This window comes from Gouania willdenowi, unplaced genomic scaffold (genome assembly GCF_900634775.1).
Source record: "Gouania willdenowi unplaced genomic scaffold, fGouWil2.1 scaffold_129_arrow_ctg1, whole genome shotgun sequence".
Lineage (NCBI taxonomy): Eukaryota > Metazoa > Chordata > Actinopteri > Blenniiformes > Gobiesocidae > Gouania > Gouania willdenowi.
This window is the reverse complement of record NW_021144877.1, coordinates 297,220-320,395: the sequence shown is the minus strand read 5'-3', so window position 1 is coordinate 320,395 and position 23,176 is coordinate 297,220. Positions and strand designations below refer to the sequence as shown.

The 23,176-nt window shown below is 41.6% G+C and overlaps 2 long non-coding RNA genes across 2 annotated transcripts in view; both read left to right on the top strand.

Moving 5' to 3' along the window:
• LOC114458565 (uncharacterized) overlaps positions 1-16,134 on the top strand; it is a 30,037-nt gene extending 13,903 nt beyond the window's left edge. The window contains exons 2-3 of the long non-coding RNA XR_003673062.1: positions 9,123-9,224; positions 15,928-16,134. This is a non-coding gene — a long non-coding RNA (uncharacterized LOC114458565). The remainder of the gene's footprint in view (positions 1-9,122; positions 9,225-15,927) is intronic.
• LOC114458566 (uncharacterized) lies at positions 313-4,362 on the top strand. Its single transcript, XR_003673063.1, has 5 exons — positions 313-567; positions 2,191-2,319; positions 3,217-3,293; positions 3,703-3,833; positions 3,965-4,362. It is a non-coding gene; the product is annotated as an uncharacterized LOC114458566 (long non-coding RNA).
• Positions 16,135-23,176: the final 7,042 nt, after the last annotated feature.

Below are 23,176 nucleotides of genomic sequence, written 5' to 3'. Positions count from 1 at the left end.
GTACGGGAAAAATTCCCCACCGTCCCCCCCTGCTGGGGCGAACATCGATTCTGATCCACGGTGATCTGGAAACAGTTCAGGGTGTATGTACAAATGATGACCCAAAACCATGGTGTCGAAAATGGGGCTTTAGGTCTCAGTGTGTTTTTGGAGTTGGTAAGGGAGGGTCAGAGGTTACTAGCACATGACCCTCAGTAGCAGTGAACCTTTACCGCTCACTGTGGTGATGGGAAGATGTGGCAGGGTCTTAGTCCATCAATGGGGCAGAAGGGGAGAGACCCATCACATGGAGTTGGTACTCTGGGGAAGCCTGGACCTGCATAGCACCGATGATCATGTTGTCTATGCCTTTCTTCACACAGGGGACGATGCAGCAGCAGGCAAGACCAACGACCAGCAGCACAGCCAGAAGAGGGAGACCCAGACGTAGCAGAAATTGGAACCAGGAGCCTTGGAACAGCCAGTCCCACCCGGATGAATGGACATTGGACTCGTCAGCTGACATGGCACCTTCCAGGTTGCGGAGTGTTTGCAGGGCGTCCTCGATGGACTCCGAGGAGTTATTAGGTATGTATGTACAGCAGGTAGCACCCACCATAGCACACACACCACCTGTGGAAGCTAAAATCGTATCTAAGGCCATACGGTTCTGAATAGCCATTTGCGCGGTGGCCGCTGTTCTAGCATTCATTTTGTTATTAACAGCTAAAGTAGCATTAAGAAGCATGTGAAGGCGGTATTGGAGGGTCTCTATCATAAGGGAATTCTTACCCACGCCTATGTTAGGAAAAAGAGCATGAACGACTTTTTGACTAGTTGACCAATATCTATGTTCGTGAGGGACATCTGAGCCCCATATTGCATCATGAGGTGTGAAGGTTATAATCTCACGACGAGAACGACTAGGCATTGTCATATGAACTATGAAAGACCCATCTGTGACTGCTACTGGTACACAAACGGCTGACATATTAGTTGGAGGGGAAGGATAAACTTTGTCACCGCACTTCAACCAAACACCGTCTCTAGCAAACATTGGGACAACCGTACTGACGTTCCGAACGGTAGCACAATGGTTTATGTCTACTGATGGTAGACCTTTGGTGTTAGTTGGTGGACTAATAAATCGTACGCATAAAGGATAGCAGTGAGTATAATTACCACAAGGGACATCATTCGTGTTTAGGTGTTTAGCAGCCTGACCTAGGGGTTCGAGGGTCTTTAGCACTGGTAGAACAGGAGGGCACGAGATCAGGGACTTATTTTGTAAACAATCTATCACGTTCTTTGAGTCAGGGGCTGGCAGGGACGCAGACAACAAAGTTGGGGATGTTACAGCATGCGGCAGATGTGAGCAAACATAGCAACTATCATTAGTTACTGTTCGTGCAGATAGTTCTACCATACGGTACCAAGAATTAGCGCGCAGACGATGATGGACGTGATTGTTATGTTCAGACAGTAATGCGAGTAACGAGTCAGGTTCTTCAGTTGACATAGGTTTAGCATTGATAACTCGTATATTCTGTTTAGCCTCAGGAGACAACACTATGTCCGTGCGTGGTTTAATTACAACGGGAGTGGCCGGAGGTGTAATACAAATATCCATCCAAAAAATGGGATCTAATCCTTGTACGTCAGGGCGGAATCCCATAAATAAACAAGAAGGAGGTACCGCGGTGGTGTTAACGGTTAGGAGTAGGATGTTTTGTTTCTGGACAACTGTTTTTCGCAATGACAGATATGCCGCTGTAACGGTACGTGTAGATGATGTGATGGGCCAGGTAATAGGGGTGTAGCTTGTATGGAGGGGTACCTCAGACCAACCATGATCAGCCCATATTCGGTCTGCCCTCAGGACTTGCATGTACCAATCATAATTTGCATAGTCCTTACCATGTTTCCATGGCTCGTAGCCTTTATTAGTCAGGGCCTCTAGTGGAATTGTAACGTCACTTAAAATGTCCGGTATTTGTGGTATGCACATAACGAGGTTAAGGCCCTTGGGGCATCTACCTGTGTAATCATACCAAGGTGAGCTTAGAGCCCCTGCTAGCACTTCCTGGGATCCCACGAGGAGGAGGAGGAACAACAGATCCATCTCTGTGTTTTACTAGGGTGTATCACCTGCTGTGGTGGGTTTCAGTACCTTTTTCCCGTGTGATTGGTGTATCCACGTCTGCCTTTCAGCTATCTTAAATGCAGTTGGTGTGGTTAGCAGAACTGTGTAAGGACCGTCCCACCGTGGAGTACACCAGTGTTTTCTCTTAATCACCTTGATGAGGACCCAATCACCAGGACGCAGGGGATCTGAAACAGGTAAAGAGAGACTAGGCAGTGTATTAGCTTTAACAATTTCAGCATCTGTGAATAATTTAACCATCCATTTTGTTATTGGATCCAACTCTCCCTCCTGATCCTGCACCCACTTAGAACTGGTGAGGGGTAGGTGAAAAGGTCGTCCTGTGACAACCTCAAAGGGGGTCAAACCCTGTGTGTTTGGTGTTATGCGCATGTACATTTCTACCAGGTTAACACACTCTGGCCAGGGCCTGTTTGTTTGTTCTACAGCTTTTTTTAATCTGTTTTTAATGGTACCATTGTTGCGTTCTACCAATCCAGCACTAGCTGGGTGGTAGGAGCAGTGATGTTTTAATTCAATGCCCATGGCTTCTGTCAGCAGGAGTATTACTCTGTTAACAAAATGGGGTCCATTGTCGCTCCAAATCTGTCGTGGGATGCCATGTTGAGGTATTATACGTGTCAAAAGGGCCTTTGCCACTGTCATTGCATCATTTGTTTTAGCGGGCACTATGGTGACCCATTTTGAGAATGAGTCCACCAGAACCAAACAATACGTATACCTCTGAATAGTGTGCAGTGTTATGAAATCCATCATAATGACCTCAAAAGGATATGTACCAGCTGGCGTTTTACCCCGAGGGGGCCTAACATTACCCTGAGGGTTATGACGACAACAGATGATGCACTGACGACAAAAGTTTTTAAAATGGGTTTGGAGTCCTAGTGGTATATGAAATGACTGTTTGACTATGTCTACCATCCCTCCTGTTGAGACATGGGCCAACCCATGGCTCATTCTAGCATCGATGTCAAACAAACATCTAGGCAAACACGGCTTGTCATTTAACATAAATACTCCAGAGTCATTTTTAACAGCACCTTCAGTAACCCATTTTGTTTTTTCATTTTCAGGAGCATTAGCATGCATATCAATCAGGACTTCATCCGGCAAGCCAAGTGGTACAACATCAACAGGCAACAACTGAACAGTAAGTGCTTCAGTAAAAGCAGCTTTTTTAGCTTCAACATCAGCTTTCGCGTTACCCAGAGAGACAGCATCAGTGGCGCCAGTATGTGCCTTGCATTTACATATCGCCAATGATGTAGGTAAGAGGACTGAAGCAAGAAGGTCTTTTAACAAGGAGGCATGTTGCACAGGCTTACCACTAGATGTCTTCATACCTCTCCTAGCCCACTGAGCAGCAAACACATGAACTGTGGAAAAAGCATACTGGCTATCAGTGTAAATTGTGACTTTCTTGCCTTTGAAAAGTCTACAGGCTTCTGTCAAGGCCACGATTTCAGCTGCCTGTGCAGACTGATTTCCAGCCAATTTGCCTGATTTCAACACAGTGTCGCATGTAACTACTGCATAACCAGTATGATTTGTTCCATCAGGTGCTTTGGAGGAGGAGCCATCTACAAACACTACATCTCCGTCTTCCAATGGAATGTCTGTCAAATCTGGACGTGGCTTGCATGTCACCGACACTAACTGTCCACAGTCATGCGGTGTCCCATCGTCAGCTGTTGGTATTAATGTAGCTGGGTTAAAAGCAGCACAGCGCTTTAGAGTGAGGTTGGCTGGGGACAATAAGGTGTTAGTAAGGTGTAAAAACCTGGCAGGAGATAAGAATGACATTTTTGTTTGTGTTAACAGGATGTCAACTGCATGGCTGACTAACAGTGTCAAAGGATGGAACAACACTACTTCAGCAGACGCGTGCACAGCCATGGCTGCGGCGCAAACCGCCTGAACGCAATGGGGAAGTGCCCTAGCCACATCATCTAATCGTTTAGAGTAATAGGCTATTGGTCGTTGCTTCTCACCATATTGCTGTAGTAGTACTGATGTCATGTAACCGTTCTTACAGTCAACAGACTGTGTAAATGGCTTGTTGTAATCTGGCAGCGCCATCACCCCTGTTCCTGTTATGATTTGTTTCACTTTTGTAAATGCTTCTTCCGCTTCAGGTGTCCACTGCAAAGGTGCGCTTAAAGTTTGATGTGTGTCTAACATTAGATTCTGTAATGGGGCAGTTATGATAGCATAATCAACGATCCACGACCTGCAATAATTCCCTAGGCCTAAAAAGGCCATCATTTGTCTGACGGTAAGCGGTTTTGGTGCCATTTGTACTGCTTCCCTACGTGATGTAGTAAGTTCTTTCCCTTCAGCTGAAATGTTATGTCCAAGGAATGTTACTTTTTCCTGTGTAAATTGGAGTTTTTCCAATGAGGCCTTATTTCCTGTTTTTGCCAAATGTGTGAACAGCCTGATTGCCTCTGTTTCATTTTCCGCTTTGGTGGGACTTGCCAATAAAATGTCATCAACATAAACAATTATCTGTGTGGTCTCTGGCCACGTGTGGTGGCTGATGCATCTGTTAATCTCCGCTGTAAAAATCGTAGGGCTATCACAAAACCCTTGTGGAAGGCGAGTGTAAGAGTATTTTTTGTTCTCAAATGTGAATCCAAACCACCCCTGAGCTGTACTATGAAGAGGAATGGAGAAAAATGCATTACTTAAATCAATTACAGTGAACCATTTTTGATGAGGTCGTAATTCATTTAACAATGTGTGTGGGTCTGGTACATTTGGAGCTCGTGATTTAACAGCCTGATTTACTGCTCTTAAATCATGCACCATTCTCCAGCCCCCCTGTGGCTTTTTTACAGGGAAGATGGGGGTGTTGCATTCAGCTGCGTCATGTTCCTGTAACACGCCTGCAGTCAGTAAATCATTAATAACAGGCTTTATTCCTTCTTTTGCATCTGATTTGAGTGGATATTGTCTAATTCGAGGCCTGTGGGATGTGGCTGGATCTATGGTTACAGATGTTGCGGTTGTCATAAGTCCAACATCTGTTTTTGATGTAGCCCACAGACATGATGGCACTGAAGGGAAGTCATCTGATTTCAGAGTGCACACAGACAGTCATGCATCCAAATGCACAGCAGGGGGCGCCAAAGTACACCAGTTCAACATTTGTTTTTTCACAAAGCCACAAAAGGAGCCTCTGTATGTGACTACATTGTGTCTCTCTTTCCTCCAAAGGTCATTCTTGACAGGAAGTGCAGCCAACAGATCATTTGCATCTTTCCACTGTTTATGTGCCGGTTTTTGTAAGCAAATGTGTGGAAACCGTGGGGGTTTATTGGTGTCAGCTCTGGAGGCAACGTCACTCTGATTATAATCCATCCATCTGGAGACCAACAAACGTCTGTCAATGTTATTTTCTGTGGTGACAATCGCAGAAACTTTTCCTCCCAGGCTTTAGCAGCTGCTCTGCCCTCAGGGGACAGGTCTGGTCTCCGTTGCCAGTCTGGTTGACCTGGCAGGGGTCCATCAGGTCTGACATACATCATTGTAACATGTGGTGGCCACTGTGTCTGTGCTTCTGTGGGAACGACAAATGTTTTAGCTATTTTAGCCCGCAGTTCTTCCATAGACCCAACCACTGACCGAGGGCCTGTTGACACTGGATCCAATGTATAGAATTTATTAGGAATGACTGGGCTTTGCAACACCATAAGTGATTCTTTAGTATCTGATAAAAATTTCTTTGGCACTATTCCATTAGCCGTTGGCACTAAACTGATCTGTAACTTACTGAGGAGATCTCTTCCCATTAAATTGAAGGGACAATCAGTTGTCAAAATAAATGGGTGTGTGTAATATGAACCATCTTCATCTTGCACAATGACCTCCTCAGACCAACATGCATATTGAGGCTTTCCACCTACTCCCACTATGCCAATAACCTTTTTGGAAGTGACTACGCCCTCCACCTGATCACGGAGGACAGAAACATCAGCCCCTGTATCACACAGAAAAGTGACTGGTGTTTGTTTTGGTCCCACCAACAATGTACGTTTTGGGTATTTGTCATGTGTTAATGTTACAGCTGCATAAATGGAGAAATCAACAACATGATTTGGATTTAAAGGTGGGGGATGTTCATATTCTGCAGGTAAATCATTGTCATATTGGTTAACATCCTCATCTTGCCCTAAAAAGGCTATGTCACATTCTGAGGTTTCATTATCTGTTCCGGAGTCACTGATTACATTTCCCTCCGGCCAGTCCTGGCGTCACTGCCGAGGAGTTTGCCCGAACGACGTATGGTCTGTTTTTTGCTTTCTTTTTGGGCAATCTCTTGCCATATGTCCTTCCTCATGACAAATGAAACATTGTCTTTTTTCTCGATCTATTTTTGCTTGTTTTTCCTCATCAGGCGTTCTGGTGCGATATGGCTTTTTTCCCTGTCTTTTAAACCCTGAGCGTTGGCTCACTAGGGCTGCAGCCATGGCCTCAGCCAATACATTAACATTAGCTGACTCAGTTTTTATTTTCTTTCTTTCAGTGACTTCATAAGCATGTTCGGCCCATTCCATTAGCTCTGGAACAGTGAGGGTACGGTGTGTGACACAGTTTCTTTTTATGAAATCTGACACGTTTGGCAACAAACCACTGATTAACCACATTTTTAGCTGTATTTGGTATGGATTATCCGCCTGCGGAGAATGAGGAAGCCCGCTATTAGTCCTAAAAACCGTTTCTAAACGGGCACGATATTCCATTGGCGTCTCGTCTGATTTCTGACGACACGCACTTATTTCTTCGTGGCTTGGGGGTTTAGTGTAAGTCGCTCTCACTCTTTGCATCAGTGCTTCAACCTGCTGTCGCAGCTCATTAGAGTTATGTGCTAGGGGCTGACGGTTAACTTGTCTCCCGGTAAAACCGCCCACCACTACTGGATATCGGTGTCTAAGTGTTAGTTTTAAAACCTTTTCCACCTCCAGTCCATTTAAATGCCATGTCTCAATCAACCCACGTACTTGTTCAGCATAAGCAGTCGGGTCATTCTCGACATCACATACGCCCCTACAGGCATCTAATGCCTCTTGTTCCGTCCATGGCCGAAACAACAACAGCTGTGGGGGATGTGCACCCTGTAATGGATCCTGTGGGTTTAGGAGTTCTCCTGAACGAGGATTAGCCACCTCAATCATAGGCAAAATTGGATATAGATTTTTCTCTATTCCCGCCTGAGCTATGTGATATTGCTCATCCTCCTCACTGTTAACACTTTCTTTCATCTGTTTTGACTTTTGTTTAGCTGCCCTAGTCACAGGTCCCTTTGTTTCTTGTCCTACAACTGCACCCCCCTGCTGTGATCCCCCTGCAGCTCCAATCTGTTGCTGATCTGTCTCCTCAACTCTACGCGGTGCACACACGGTCTCATCACAAGGCTGTATTTTAGCTGCTGCTAACACTTTCTGTTTCCTTCTCTCTTCACCTTTCTCTATCTGTGTTTTCCTAATACTCATAGCATCTTTCCAGATACACACTACTCTTAAGTGGTCTGCTATTAACTCAGCCTGCTTAGGACGTAACTTTTTTAATGCCTTCACTCTTTTTCCCTCACACCAGATAGACACTTTCTCTATTCCAGCTTCATCTGACAATTTCCCTGCAAACCCACAATTTTTGTACCAATCTTCTAGATAGCAACAACTACCGGGATACTTTCTCTGCATGAATTTCACATCATTATTTTCCATCAATGCTTTACGCTGCGCGTTACCCATGTTCTCAGCACAGGATTTACAGACACTGTCACAACAAAGAAATACCACACAAAGAAACACCACACAACAACTCCCGTCTGCCCTCTGTCCCTTTACCACGCCGTGTGAGTATTACGTCACCCACCACGGTCTTCACTCCCCGTTGTACGTCACGGGTACTATGGTGAAAAGAAAACTGCTTCTCACCTCGTCAGTGCTCTCCCTGGTTCGTGGGACCCGTCACTCACCCTCCGGGTCGGTGCTGGAACAAGCTGCGACCACCCCTGCAAAGGAGGGGGTGCCGGCAGTTTTACTAATGGTCCGGTTGCGCCCGCACCGATCCAGAAGAAAAGATGTAAGGTCCCGGGTTTCGGCACCAGTGAATGTTAGGTCTAAATACGTTAAGACCGTTGCTCAATCACAACTCAAGGAGAAAAACACTATCTGACTTAAAAGGCGACCAGAGGCAGAGAGGTGCGAGCTGCAGCTCGGAGAAAAACCCAAAAAAAAGAGACACAGAAGTCCGATATAAGTTGGATTGCTCTGACGGTGATGCCTCAGAACTAGGTATTTATTATAGAAAACATAGACCACACCCAGAGGGCTGTGCAACAACGCTCTGGGTGCAGGGTTAATACCATATATGGTAACACTAAAACTTTGGGGGAGAAACAGCTCATATGTCCATGCAGTGGGTCACATACCCCCACACTGGCCCAAACTAGTTTAAACCAGCTATGGTGGACAATGGATATGTTTTGCAAACACACACACACACATACACACACACACACACACACAGTTAATCATGGATAATTTCATATTCTAACTATCGTTTAATCATTTAACTATAACTAATAAAGTAATAAAAACCACACACACTATAACATATCTTACACCTATGATGTTTCAGACTCTACAATCCCTGTCATCGTTGGTCTCGTCCACAACAGAACAACTGCAGCTCTTCACCAGAAATGGCCGTAGCTTCACAGACACACAAACGTTACGTGGGAACTGGTCTGCTCAGTATTTTGGTAGTTTAGACGTGTTTCAGGTGGACGCTTCAACATGTTGTTTAGCTCAGGACCAGGAGGGGTGCTGGGGTGCACCAAATGAACGGTCCCCTGAAACATTTCCTTTTGTCTCACGATGACAGCGTTTCATTCACATTATGTCACTTTCTGCATTTAACAGTGGATTTTATTTTTATCGGTTTTTATTCCGTCTCTTCCATCCTTCAGGTGGAGCTGAGTCCATGCTGATGGTACAGGTGAATGGAGGCATCTGAAGGAGGATTGTGGAATCTCTCAGCTGTGACAGCAAACATGGACTCCTCAGAAAAGGTGAGAAATGAGTGGATTGAAGTCTTTCAGCAAACGTGGAACAAAACCAGTGAATGTGGAACCAGTGAAGGACACCTTTAAAGCTGAACATCAGCTGGACTTCTGGTGGAACATGTGACCTCCAACTGCTCAATGACACAGACAGGAAGTACAACAACAGATCAGCCATAACATGATGAGCCCTGATAAGAAATGTCAGCTTTTACACATATTCTTTAATAATGCAGTGTGTGAATAAGAAGATCCTCCAAGAATCACATGTTGTTGTTAGACTTTATTGTTTCTATTTGTGGCTCTAGAACCAGTTCAGATCAACTTGTTCTCACTGTGTGTGACATCACTGATCTGACTTTTTAGCAGCGTTAGCCTCTGTTACTGCCTTTAACTGAGCTTGTCTCATACACAACACTAGTCTGACTCTTATTGTGAAAAGACTTATTTCTGAGCTCATAGTGCAGAGTTTATTTAGACATCAAAGGAACAGCTACAGTTACAAGCAGCAACTAGCAACACAATCAGAAGGAGGTCATCAGTTAGACAGGTTGCCAATTAATCGTGTATCCTGAGACTTTGCCAAAAGATTTTATGAGGTCAAGTAGAACAGGGATGGACTGTTCAGGCTGTGAGAGGGAAATTACAACGTCGTCCGCGCATAAAGAAAGGTGATGGTCTATATTCCCCAGGTGAATGGGTCTAACAAGAGTGTGGTGTCTAATACTGATGGCAAGAGGTTCAATTGCAATTGCAAACAACAAGGGGCTGAGTGGACAGCCCTGCCGTGTACCACGGTGTGACAGAAAGGGGGCCGACGTTTCTTGATTAGTTAAAATGGAAGAAGAGGGCTGGCCATATAACAATTGAATCCAAGAGATAAACTGATTGCCAAACCCAAACTCCTCCAAAGCTCTCAACATGTATCGCCACTCCAATTGGTCAAATGCCTTTTCCGCATCTAAGCAAAGGGCGGCCATTTTACTGCCTCTCTCATGTTTATGCTCAGTCTCATCCCTGCCCTCCTTCGGTATCAGTGAAATATTGGCCTCATACAAAGTGCGAGGACATTTACAAGTTTCAAATGAGTGTGTAAACATTCTCAAAAGGAGGGGAGCCAACTTTTCAGAGTACTTTTTATATAGTTCAATGCTGAAGCCGACCGGTCCTGCAGTCTTACCATTAGGAAAAGATTTTATGGCATCCAAAATTTCCTGAGTTGAGATATTTAAATTTAAGGCATCTTGTGGAATCTTACTTAACTTAGGAAGAGCTAGACCACCAAACCAGTCAGATAGATTCCCAATTGCTTTTGACATATAGAGTTGCTCGTGATACTCTTTAAAACGATCATTAATGCCGTTTGGGTCAACAACTACTTCTCCTGTTTTTAACCTGATTTTATGAATAGTTCTGCTGGCCTATAAGCCTCTTAACTGCCTAGATAGAAGTTTATGGGGCTTATCCACGAGCTCAATATGTCTTTGCCTTAATTTAAGAAGCTGGTCCCGCACCTGATCAGACAATAGAGTATTATATTCATATTTCAATTTCAGAATATTTTGTAGAGTAGGGGGACTGGGGGATCAATAAGCAGTTTCCAACTGCAGAAGTACATTTTCTATCTCTGCAAGACGCTTCTTCTCCTCCCTCCTCATAGAGGTCTCAAAAGAGATAATATGACCTCTGCTGACGACCTTAAAAGTTTCCCATAGGGTGAGTCATTAACCTCAGAATTGTCATTAGTTTCCAGAAACTCAGAGATTTTTGCAGACATAAACTTAGAAGGAGTGAGGGATGAAATCGCCAGTTATAATATTGTCTCTTATGGTTAAGGTCAAGGACCAAGGATGTTGGAGAATGATCAGAGATTAAAATATTATAAGTTGAAGAGATCACATTAGAAATCAAACTAGAGTCCAATATAAAATAATTTATCCCAGAATATGATTTGTGTCTTAGTGGAAAAAAAGAATAATCTCTTTTTGTGGGATACTGCAGTCTCCAAATATCTACCAGATTCATAGAAGACATTCAATTATTTAACAGTGTGGAGGATGCAGATAATTGGGTTGTATTGGCTGACCTGTCCAAAAAATTATCTAGCACACAATTGAAGTCTCCACCAATAATAATGTGTGTGTCAGGGGAGTTAGGCAGTTTATTAAATATTTTAATGAAAAGGCTGGATCATCAAAATTTGGAGCGTAAACATTCAAAAGCGTAACGTGAAATGAGTAAATATAGCCTCTTACCAAAATATATCTATGGTTTGGGTCACTGATAGTAGAAATATGTCTAAATGGAATAGTTTTACGAATCAAAATGGTAACTCCCCGGGCCTGACTGAAAAGGTGGACTGGAAAATTTGGTTAACCCAGGAACACCGTAGTCATTTTTCTTTGGCAGGTCTTATATGTGTTTCCTGTAAGGCAAGGCAAGGCAAATTTATTTGTATAGCGCATTTCATACTCAAGGCAACTCAATGTGCTTTACATGATAAAACATTCAATTGTTTAAAATCAATAAGAACATTTAAAATCATCAGTAAAATCAATTAAAATCATCAGTAAAATCAATTAAAATCATCAGTAAAATCAATTAAAATCATCAGTAAAATCATCATTACATCAACAACATGACAAAAAATCTCTCTCTCAATCATATGCAGTAGAGAAAAAAAGTCCCTTTAACTTTGATTTAAAAATGTTCACATGTGATGCTGACTTCAGCTCTGCTGGCAGTTTGTTCCACTTCTTTGCAGCATAACAACTAAAAGCAGCATCACCATGTTTACTGTGAGCTCTAGGCTCCACTATCTGATCTGTGTCCATAGATCTGAGAGACCTGCTGGGTTCATACCTGACTATCATGTCACTGATGTATTCTGGACCAAACCCATTCACAGATTTATACACCAGCAGCAGAACTTTAAAGTCTATTCTGAGGCTGACTGGGAGCCAGTGTAGAAAAATAATATCAGCAGACAGTGACTTTAAATGGGAGAAGACCTTAGCACGTTTGAGTACATGACCCATTCCCCTAACATTCCAACTGGTAAAGGTGATACCGCCACCTAGAGGAGGTGAACTAGGATGCATTTATAATTAAAGTAGGTAAACATGCACCCCTAGAAAAACAAACACTAATAATAAAAACAAGACATAAAACCAAACCTAAAGAACATTGCCCCCCTCCCCCCTGCCCCACTTTCCCAAACAAAGTGAGAACAATAACCCTAAATAATCATACAGGGGTTGCCGGACCATATGAAGTCTTGAGCTACAGGTCGGCTCTAACACTAAGTTCTTGTGGCTCTCATTCCAGCAATGCAAAAGAGAAAAACGGTCATAAAAACGTCCTCGTCGGAATAATTGCACAATAAAAGTCACATACCATGATGTGTGCCGATCCATATCTGGTCAATGTAAAGTTCCTGCAAAGTCCTCCGCCTCCCGTGGTGAGGAAAACACCTTCTCAGTGTTACCATGGGTAACCCGCAGCCGTGCTGGATAAATGAAGTCGGTCCGCTCACCGGCATCTCGGAGCTTTTTACGAGCGCCATGAAAAGCCTGCCGCTCCTTCATCACCTCTGCTGGATAATCCGGAAATATGTGGATCGGCTTGCCGTTGTGACTCAGGGGAAACTGATGACGGGCCAGCTGCAGTATCCTCTCCCTCGTCTGGAAATGATGAATCTGGGCAATCATTATGCACAGCCGCGCGTCATTGGCAGAGGGTTGCCTTCCAATGCGGTGTGCTCGATCCACATCCACGGGCTTTGGAAAATTGCCAGCACTGAGAACTCCCGTAATAAACTCCGTCACAAACTCAGTTGGGCGCCCATTCTCAATCTTTTCAGGGAGACCCACAATCTTGATATTCTGCTGCCTAGAGCGAGCCTCAAGATCGATCAGCTTCAGACGAAGCGCACCATTTTCTGCGTGCACCCTTGTGCACGTTTGTTCCAGAGCGGTGAGGCGGTGGTCATACAGTAGTCTGAGCGAGCTAGCTTCTTCCACATCTTTCACACGGTTCCTGAGGCGACCAAAGATGCTTGGGTGGATGCAAGAGACGCCTCTAATGTATCGAAGAAGTCTGTCATCATTTTTCTCATATTCTCTATTGCAGAAAGAACATTCACCGACCCACTTTCACTTCCTGGAAAAACGGGCCCTGCGAGAGGCTCCCCATGCTCCGCCACCGGTGCTTCCTCGTCCTCGCGAGGGCCTCCCTCCAAGTTCTTTCCGCGGTTAGCCTTGGGTCTTGTCATGCTCAATGACTCAAAGATGGAAAATGATGCATATAATTGACAAATTGCTGTAAAATATGGCAAAATGATTGAATAAATTATTGCATGGTGAGCAGCCCAGGTAAAACACGTCTACTCCATACGATACTCACTAGCGCCCCCTCCCTTTTACTTTATTTCTGACATAGATTTTTGTTTAATTGTGGGTTTTTTTATTTATAAGTATTTTGTTTCCTTACAGGAGTTAAAAAATGTATTGAAATTTATTAAAAAAAAGAAAAAAAAGAAATTTAAAAACAAATGATGCGGGGAAAAAAAACCTAATCTGAATTTAAATGTATAAAATATTTTTAAAAACATAAATCGAATCGAAATCACAATATATCAGAAAAATTGCAATTAGGTTTTTTGTCAAAATCGTGCAGCTCTACCATCAGTATTAAGTCTCCTACAGACAAAATGGTAAGAAAATACTGTTAAATGGTTTTTAAATCATTTTTATTTGTAAATAATCATAAAAAGTAGAATAATTTATCAAAGACTTCTTTAACAGTTACTGTAATAGCCTGAAAACAACTGACAGTCTTTATTATGTCAAATATAATAATAATATTAATAAAAAAACACTCTGATTTTCTGATGTTTTTTATTCAATAACCTTAAATACTGTCATTAATCAGCAAGGACTTCTTTTTTTTTAAAAAAAAATCACTCTCATAGCATGAAAATGACTAACAGTCTTTATTAGGTCACATCTACACACACCTCTACTACACCAAATATATTTAGAAAAAACACTTAAATATGATAATAATAATTAATCAACTAAAAATATAATTTTTCATTTAAAAAGTATCGTGTCGATGTTTTGAACCCAGTATTGGTTTGCCAAAAATGAAGAAAAGAACAAAGGCACTCCAAATGCTCCAAGACTCCAGAAGAAAACACCTCTCCCAACACTCTCAACTTTCTCTCACTTCTCACCTGTTCCGTCCACTCCACCTTAGACACTAGATGGAGCCCCAACATAAGTATTAGGTCTTAGCTCCTCCTTCTACTACTTTGACTGACAATCCATTACACCTGTGTGTTTGGACTCTCAGATAATGTAGTGGAGGAGCTCAGAGATGTTGTTAGTGAGTATCTTCAGATTTATTGAATTATTATGGTTTATTTTAAGCTCCTAAAAGCACGTATTTAAGTTAGAATATAGGTCATGTTAAAGTACACAGGCTGATTCCATGTTTATATGTATTTTGACCCAAATGTAAGTTAACTCTACAGCCAAAGTGTTTGGCTTTACCAGTTTGTTTGTTTAGTGACATCTTAGTCAAAATACATTAAGGTAATATTTGATCCAATTGGTATAATATCTGTGATTTCATAGTGTAATTTAGGTTAAAACAATGAAGAATAAAATCACAGATGTTAAGAGTAATAAATATTGGTTGAGTTTCAGATAAATATATTTACATAAATACTAAAATTAATAATTGTTGAAAAGTTAGACTTTAATTAAAATGGGTAACATTTGTACAGCAAAGCACATGATTTAATTTTACAAATAGAAATAGTTAAACATTGTAGGTTGATTTAAAAACTTTAAATATTAAATGGCAGAAAATTAATTCATTTAATAAATAAAATGTTTAAAATAGGAAAAGCTCATGTGGTTCATCTGTTTAAAAACTTTTGATTAGAGCTCATTGTTCCTTTCTCTCTTTTTCATCCTTTTCTTTAAGGTTTTCAACCTGCTACAAAACCTACAACAAAACTGAATAAACTTTTAAAAGCTGAGATGATCTCACGTCTTACTTGTTCTCCATCCATGTTCTTTCAAGCTGGACAAGCATTGTAGAAAATAAGCTTAACAAGTATCTGGTATGGTATTCTGCAAATTAAATACGGTTTAAAATTAGATTTAAATTAATTAATTGATAAAAGAAGTAAAGGAAGTTTCTCACTTTCTATATTCATAAAAAGATCATTTATTAAAAACGTGTGTGATTTCCCTGGTTTAATTCTATGGGACATGTGCATGATAAATGTGTTTGTTGTTTTTTTTTTACTAATTTTTATATTTTATTTTGTTTGGTGTATTTTTCTGTAATGTATGTTTTTTGGAGTCATTACGTGTATTAAAAAGAAAAAAAATGAGGCCAAGATTCATGGCTCTGCCCTGCAAACACCATAAAACTTCATGAAATCCAAAATCCATGGATCTCTTTTGGTGTCCCACTTCTCTAGATGATCTGCAGTGACTTTGAACCCTGTCAGTGAAACACCCTAGGAAAAGTGTTACAATAGGACATTTGTCTCATATTAAATTATCTTCACTCTGTAGGGGGCGCTAACGTGCCAATGTTCATTTTTCCACATTGAGCTGGTTTAGGGCTGGGGGTTTAACAACTGATGTTTGTTTGGTTCCTTCTCTGTGTTTAATTTCTAACTGTTCTACAGGACTCTGGAAGCCAGAACAAAGTGACACCTCAACGTTCTCAGGACCATGAAGCTCAGCCACAACAAAGAAACAAATCTAAGATAAAAACTTCAGAGCAAAGAGTTCAACAGCAGAGCCAAGCTGGAGTTAAAGCTAAACATACATGTGACCAGTGTGGGAAGGCCTTTACCAAGAAATCACACCTCACTGTACATCAAAGAATCCATTCTGGATCAAAGCCGTTTAGCTGTGACCAGTGTGGAAAAGCGTTTAACCACAGTTCTAACTTAATAAATCACAAAGTCGTTCATACTGGAGTTAAAAAGTTTGAATGTGATGAATGTGGAAAGACTTTTAATCGATCTGGAACCCTCAGTCGACATGTCCTCATTCACCGTGGAATCAAAGCTCACAGATGTGAACAGTGTGGAAAGACTTTCACACTAAGATCACATTTAACTCTGCACATGCAGACTCACTCCAGAACAGAGTTGTATCACTGTGACCACTGTGGGAAAATATATAAACACAAACAAACCCTCACTGAACACGAGAGATCTCACACTGGACATGAAGTGTGTCCCTGTGACCAGTGTGACAAAGTTTTTACAACATATCAACAGTTAAAACATCACCAAAGCAGCCACTCATCAGAAAGACCTCATAAATGTGACACATGTGGAAAATCTTACAAGTATAAATCTGACCTTAATCTCCACCAACGAGTTCATGAGAAGAATGTTCTCAGATGTGATGAGTGTGGGAAGACCTTCAGCACTTCATCTGTTCTCCACTCACATCTCTGTGTGGATGGAGACATGGAGCAGGAATCATCTTCAGATCCCAGCGACACACGGATGGTGACGACACCTTCTGGTTCCAGTGTTGGACTGAAGAACCTAGAGATCAGGCTGCACAGGATTCCAACATAAACCTGCTGTCAGCTGGAAAATGGACACCAACAGTTCAGGAAGTTGTTGATCTTTGAAGGTGTGGTCTGAAAGAAAAGATCAATACAATGATCAGTTGGAAAGGAAGCAGGAAGAAGTTTCCCTTTGTTCACTTTCTATACAGGATATACATTCTATAGCTTCTGTATTCATACATGATGTATATGAAGAATGATTCACATTATTATTATACACTAATGACAGAATCTATATCAGGTCTGTTAAACTCATTTTAGTTGATGGTTCAAATACGGACCAGTGTGGGGTCCAAAGGGCTGCAGATTATAGGAAAACCAGCCTTAGTTTATGAGTGACTTTGTTTTAATTTTCTCAAATGTTGTGGAATGAATTAGGAAAATTTTGAGTTCCTGCAACAATTGAAGTTTAAAAGTAACTCCCATCATGTGATGTCAGCATGGGAAACCTGTGAGCTCTGCTAATATTGTGGAGTTTCCTTAACATTTTTTGTTTTTAGAGTGGCTGAGATATCTACAACTGAATTAGAGAAAACATGAATAATTGTAGAAATTATTAACTGTCATTGTTACTTTCTCCTGCAGGCTGAATTAGATGCTCTAAAGGGCTGGATTTGGCCCCCGGCCCTTCAGTTTAACACACATTCTATAAAAAGACAGTCTATGATGTCCATCATGTGTTTGTATACAGTACATAATAATCATTATGCCTTATGCGGCTTGGGGTGTGGTCGTCCGCCCTGGGCGGGCTGCTCCTGGTGCTGCATCCATTCCGGGTCCTCCTGGCCTGGGGTCGGGTCCCTGCTGGCTCTGGGCTCGCCGGCGGGTGCCCGCCGGCTGCCCATTCGGCGTGGCTCTGGTCGTCTGCTGGGCGTGGGCTTCGGCTCCTCCGCTGGGGTCTCGGGCGGGGAGTTCTCTGGGCCCTCCCCTCGGGGGGCTGGGCACGGGGGTGTGGGTGGTGGTGGGGGGCTGGGGGGTTTGGGGGTTGGGATCGGTGGCGTGGTGCGCTGGGTCCTTGGCTCCTTGGGGCCTTCTCGGGTGTGTATGGGGGGGCAATGGCTGCCTCTCGGCTTGGGATCTTGGGGGCGTTCGGGGGGCTGCTTGGCCGTGGGGTGGTCACCGGGGGCCCCTAGATTTCCCGCTCTTTCTGCTGGCTTCTTCGGGCCCGGGGTCGGCTCATGGGTTTTGCAGTAGCGGTTCTTGGAATCACATTTGTCATGGACGCACTGGCCTTGGGCTGTGGGATAACACTCATACTGGGCTCAACCATAGACACGTTGTTCCCAAATACCTGTTTTATGGAATTTCCACTCACTTCCTCCTCTGCTCACAGCCACCACCATTATTCCTAAGCCGCACACTGGTCACCAGACTGGCTTGATAACACAACAATAAGCACACTATACACAACCACAATTTCACATCGCATCACTTGAAACTTTTTGACTATTCCCCACCCATTCGTTTTCCTATCTTGTATCCCTCCTCCCTGTTAACTCCCCCCCCCCCCCCCACCCCCCTCACCCTGGTGTAACACTGCCCTCTCTTTTTTACATCCTCCCTTTAATAAAGTATTTACCCTTCCCTAGGGAGGGCTGGTGATGGTCACAATTATGCAATGAAATAAATTCATTTATTTAATTGCAATAATAAAATATGCATTGCTGTTAAAAGATTGCACTTCTTGTAGTGTTAACCTTCAACAGCATGTGCAGACAAGGTGAAAAAAATAAAAATAAAAAATAAAACTATAGACATTTCAATAGATGTAATAATCAGATCCTAACTTCTAGATGAATATACATGCTGTGTTAACACAGACCATCTTCATCATGTACCTTTGAATCTGTTTCTTTTATCTGTGTTTATAAAGGATTCATATTTGTAATGAGTTTTAAATGAGTATCTAATACATCACATAATAGTATTTTCTTGATTTTAGATGTGATGTGTTTTATATAAAGTATGTTTTTCTACAGTTGAAGTGAATGTGATGAAATGGTTCCTGACAGGGAAACCCTGCCTAAAGCCTGTGAATGGATCATGCAGTGTGCTGAATGAATATCAGGGGAAGGGGAGCCCAAAGTGTCCAAACACTCCCATTTTATCACCATATTTACATTTCTATCAACTCTGTGATTACAGCTCATAGATTTATTCTAACTCTGAAATGTTCTTTTTTTTTTTTTGTATATTCTGTTTATTACAGTTTTTCTTTTTTTTTACAGGAACAATTACACAAACATTACACAATAAACAAATTATACTGCACCAACAACAACAATAATAACAGAGCCGCGAGACTGGTCCCTATAGTAATGTATGTGGCAAACACAGCACAGTGAAATACTGCAACATTTACATATTTGCCCATAGCCAATGATGACATCTACCAATATAATATGTTCAAACCCAAATCAAACTTGTGTCCTCCGTTCAGTGGCAACAAATGAAATAAAATGAAATAAAGTTATCAATTTAAATCCAGATTATAATTGAGTCCCAGAAGTTCCAGTGGTTTTCTCCATTCCTGCAAAAAAAGATGAGTCCTTCCATTGATGCAATGTCCAAGTTTTTCCAGAGTCACAACCTCCGAGATCAGAGATTTCCACACAGAGATAGAAGGAGGGTCCTCTCCAACCCATTTCACCATTATAGCTTTTCTTGCTAGCATTAAAAGGGACTGGATTACATTTTCATTATTTTTTAAAGAGGCAGGGATCTTCCCAAGCAGACGCATAAGTGGGTCTACTGACACCTGTTGACCTGTTGCTTTGCTAACACTTAAACATACTGCCCTCCAGAATGTTTGGACTTTTTTTACATTCCCACAAACAGTGGAACCTGGTGCCTATGCAAGATTTACATTTGGGGCAGTTTGGTGAGGTTCCTGTTCTATACTTACTATAAATTTGCGGAGAGATGTAGATATGGTGCAAGATTTTATACTGTAGTTCTTTATATCTGTTGCAAATTGAAATTCTGGAAGGCAGTCGTAAGATCTCATCCCATACATCATCATCTATTACACATTTAAGCAAAGTGCACCAGGATGTCCTTAAGCATGACAATTTGCTCAAGTTCAAGCTCAATATCTCAGAGTAGAATTTGGATATGAAGTGTTTTTGTTGCTTACACCTGATAAAAAAAACGGTCCAGTAAGTATGAGTCGTTTGGGATTTCCAATGAGTTGTTCTTCGTATACACAAAGTGCCTGATCTGTAAATATTTGTAAAAGTCTTTATTTGGTATATGATACTGATCCTTCAATGACTCAAATGTTTTAAATTTTCCATTCTCAAAGAGATCAAGGATTCTAACAATACCCACTTTTCGCCAAGGTGTAAAGTTTGATCCTGTTCCCTGTGGTGAGAGCTCTGTATTATCTACCAATGTCATTAAGAGTGAGAGAGGATGAGTGTCATTGAATATTTTCACACATTTCTTCCATGCCCACAATACATGAGTTATCAACGGGTTATCCTTAGCTGTGCGTGGAATTTCCTTCAGGCTTTTGCCCAGTAGGTTCACAGGAGAGAGGGGTTTACATATAAACGATTCAATATCTAACCAGGGAGAGTCCGAGCCTCCATTCACCCACGCAGAGATAATCCTGGCTTGCAAAGATAGCACATAGTATTCTATGTTAGGAAGGCCCCATCCACCTTGCTCCCTTGGAAGCTGTAACCCTGCGAGTTTGACCTTCGGTTTCCTGCCATTCCAAATAAAGTCTGATAATGCTTTGTTCATATTTGCAATGTCATTTGCACTTAAATTTACAAACAACATTGATGTGGGGTACAATATTTTTGGAAGGACGGTCATCTTAATAAGGTTAATTCTACCCAGGAACGATACAGGGAGATTCTTCCATCTTGTTAACATTTCTTGGACTTTTTTAACCAGAGGAGTAATGTTTTCTGAATATAACCGATTGAGTTGGGGGACAATTCTAATTCCTAAGTAATCAAACCCAGATGGAGCCCAACGAAAAGGTTGAATATAAGGTGGTTCTATTTTAATGTCATTATCTAGGATCATTATTTCTGACTTATCAAAATTTACTTTATATCCAGATATTAGGCTGAATTCTCTTAGACAAGTTGTTAAAGCTATTAATGACTGAGAGGGTTTTGTTAACGTCAATAGAATATCATCAGCGTACAGTAAAATTTTATGTTGTTTAGTACCAATCGTTACTCCTTGGATATCAGGGTTTTGTCTGATAGCCAACGCTAATGGCTCTATAGCCAGGGCAAACAAAGTAGGGGACAATGGACTTCCTTGAGCTGTACCTCTTTTCACTTTAAAGGGAGCAGACAGCAGACCGTTTGTCAGAACCGAAGCTGTTGGTGCTTTATACAGCAGTCTGACCCACCTCAAGAAGCCACATCCAAAACCAAATCTCTTCATTACTTCAAACATGTACTCCCATTCAATTCTATCAAACGCCTTTTCGGCATCCATAGAAACCACAGCACCCAGCGTTTTGTTAGTATTAAGATGATGAATAATATGAAGTAGGCGTCTAGTGTTGTGATAGGAGTTTCGACCGCAGATAAATCCTGTTTGATCTGCATCCACAATTGTGTTTACAACATTCTCCAACCTAAGAGCCAGTATTTTGGAAAGTATTTTGTTGTCCACGTTAAGGAGGCTGATTGGTCTATAAGAGGAGCACAATTCTGGATTTCTATTCTTCTTTACTATTAGTGTTATGTTCGCCCCATACATGGATTCAGGGAGCACAGACTCCTCAAGTGATTTATCAAAAACCCTTAACAGAAGTTTGTTAATTTTCCCTTTCATCACTTTAAAAAACTCGACTGGGAAGCCATCTTCCCCAGGACATTTTCCCGATTGAAGTGTGGATATAGCTTTATCTATTTCTAATATAGAGATAGGGGATTCTAAACGGTCAAATTGATCCTTCGATATTTGTGGAAAACATAAGTGATCTAAAAGGCTTCCTGCCCCAAGTCTCTCCTTATCAATCTCACTACTGTACAGTTTAGTGTAAAATCTTTTAAATCCCAATCCAATCCACTTTATTTATATAGCACATTTAAACAACAAAACGTTTCCAAAGTGCTGAACATGCGACCACAACAATAAAACCAAAACAATACAAATGAGCTCTGCCACTAAATGAGTATAAAACAATAAATAAAAATAAAACAGTTTAAAAGAATAAATATAAATAAAAACACATTAAAAACTATAAATAAGAATAAAACTCAAAAACATAAAATAAAAGATACAGAGGACCACACAACTTACGCGGTGCTAAAAGCCAGAGAATATAAGTGAGTTTTGAGACGAGATTTAAAACACTCCACGGTGGGGGCCGTACGGATGTGGAGGGGAAGAGCGTTCCACAGCTTAGGGCCGACAACGGAAAACGCTCTGTCCCCTTTAGTTTGACGGTTCGCCTGCGGAACCACGAGCTGGAGCTGGCCCTCAGACCTCAAAGCGCGCGGGGGTCGGTAAATTTGGATGAGGTCTGTGATATACTGAGGGGCCAGTCCATTCCAAGCTTTAAAAACAAACAATAAAATAAAATTTTAAAGCTCTCATTAATTTGACGATTATTAGTTTGTCTTTGTTGATTTTCATCCTGTACAGCTGATATATAGGATTTGATAGGGGCATTCCTTGCTAGGCGTGCTAAAAGGCGATTTGGTTTGTTAGCCAATTCAAAAAATTTTTGTTTTGTGAATAGTATATCCCTTTCTGCCTTCCTTGTTATCAGGTTATTTAGCGCTGTCCTAGTAGATTTTAATTCAATAAGCGTTGCCTCAGATCTTGTCTTGTAGTAGGTTTCCTCTAATAATTTTACTTTATTTTCTATTTCCAGTTGTTTGGCAGCTCGCTCTTTCTTCCTTCGACTTGTATAGGATATAATCATACCCCTCATATAAGCTTTATAAGTATCCCACACAATTCTTGGATCAGCTCCATTTTTATCATTAATTTCTAAAAATAAGTCAGTTTGGTCTGTCAAATATTTAACGAATTTTTCATCCATAAGTAGGGTTGCATTCATTCTCCAGGAGAATGAGCGTTCACTTGGTCTAGGAGGATGCACTGCCATCACCACAGGAGCATGGTCTGAAAGAGCAATGAGGCCTATATCAGTGTGTTCAACTAAGCCCAGGAGACATCTAGAAACAAAAATATAGTCAATACGTGAAGCAGACAGGTGGGGCTGAGAGTGAAACGTATATTGTTTTGAAAGTGGGTTATAATGCCTCCATATATCTACCAGATCGAATTCTCTATTGATATTTAAAACAGCCTTAGCATTTTTAGATGCATTTGCATGAGGGGGGAGTCTATCCATC